Source organism: Hyperolius riggenbachi, chromosome 2 (genome assembly GCF_040937935.1).
Source record: "Hyperolius riggenbachi isolate aHypRig1 chromosome 2, aHypRig1.pri, whole genome shotgun sequence".
In the NCBI taxonomy this organism is placed as follows: Eukaryota; Metazoa; Chordata; class Amphibia; order Anura; family Hyperoliidae; genus Hyperolius; species Hyperolius riggenbachi.
Genome location: NC_090647.1, coordinates 169927570 through 169929101, shown reverse-complemented (window position 1 = coordinate 169929101; position 1532 = coordinate 169927570). Strand labels below are relative to the sequence as shown.

At 37.7% G+C, this 1532-nt stretch overlaps 1 pseudogene; it reads right to left on the bottom strand.

The window, feature by feature from the left end:
- Positions 1-958: 958 nt before the first annotated feature.
- Positions 959-1057, bottom strand: LOC137555093 (U6 spliceosomal RNA; annotated as a pseudogene).
- Positions 1058-1532: the final 475 nt, after the last annotated feature.

Sequence of the window (1532 nt, the reverse complement as noted above, 5' to 3'; positions counted from 1 at the left end):
GCTGTTGTCTGGGTGAGGCAACCGATTAGCAAGCGTTCACGTTTTTTTTGTTTGTTTCCTTTTTTCGTGTTTCATTTGTTAGTCAGGGTTGGTACGCTTTGTTGCTGTTGCGCTTAACGTTCGGTGACCGTGCCTTGCACGCGCTTTGTTGCTATTGCACTTAACGTGTGGTGATTGCGTGTAGCTAGTCCTGTCTGTTCTTTCGTGTTGGATTATAGTTTGTAATTGGTTCTGTCTTTATTCTTCCTATGATCTGTCTTTACTCAGTCTTGTGTCTCTATTAGCAATCGCCATTCTTGCGATTGCTTTCTCACTTGGTCTTCGCTGTTGTATGTCAACCATTGCCGGGTGGTGACTAGATTGGGGGCCATACATACATTCTGTCTCTGTGCTCATTCTCTCTCTTGAGAGGCTATCTTGCTCTGTATTGCTTCAATTCGTACAATTTACATCTGGCATCTGTGGTTGTACAGAGACCGAGTTCCTCTGTACTCCACAGCTCCATCTGTTGGTTGGAATTCCTCTCTACAGGTGCATTGCACCAAAGCTGGGTTCCCTTTTCCAAGCGCTTGGTGGGGTTTTTTCGCAGTATCAGCGCACTTGTTGTGCGCTGACCTTGGAGATAATTCCACAATCACTACAATCACTTTTGTTTTTTCATGTCCTCTAGTTTGTTAGTCTGCTGGATGTCAAAAAAGACCTTAAAGTTTTGGAGAAAATCAATTTTAAAGTGTTTAAACTACTTTTTAGTACTTCTTCACTTGCTAGGTGCTAAAAAGTATTTTCTTAATAGGAGAAGAAAATATTTGGTGTGAGAAAACTTAACTGTGTTTCAAAAAGATTGTATTTGCATCACAAACAAAGAAAATAGAAAATTAGAGATTTTCAATAGATAGCCAATATACGTCAGGTATATACATGTACAAATGATACAATCATACTGTGCACAAGATAAGATAAAAATATGGAACACTTCACAAATCTGTCATCCTTGCACAGGGGCCATGCTACTAATTTCTGTATCGTTCCGATTTTGGTAGTAGTGAGCAAAAAAAAAAATATTAAATGAATGAGGGCACCAGTCTCCATTGCCAAGATCAGAAACCAAGAGTGCCACAAACATCTAGCTTGCATACTTCCCTAATTCTCGCCCTAGTTAAATAATGCTATTCTTATGCCTAGTGCAAAATCATTTTCTATTGAAAATTAAGAGATCTTAGAAGTAGTGCTCTAAATGTGGCGGGAAGGAGTTTTCCTCCAAAGTAATTTTCACATTCAAAAGTACTGTTTCATCACATGTAAAATTTGTGAACATAAAATGGATTTTCACAAAATGAATATGTTAGCAAAATTGAAAGCTTTCTACAAAAGGTGTTTTCTCTTGGCCATTGAATTCGGTGCAGTTGATAAAAATGAGTTTTTGCACGCCCATATATTTTCATGAATATTCTCATTTGAGAGAAAATGACTTTTCTTATGCCCATTAACTTCAATGCAGTTGCTTAAAATTTAAATTTTCGTGTGTATTCTTT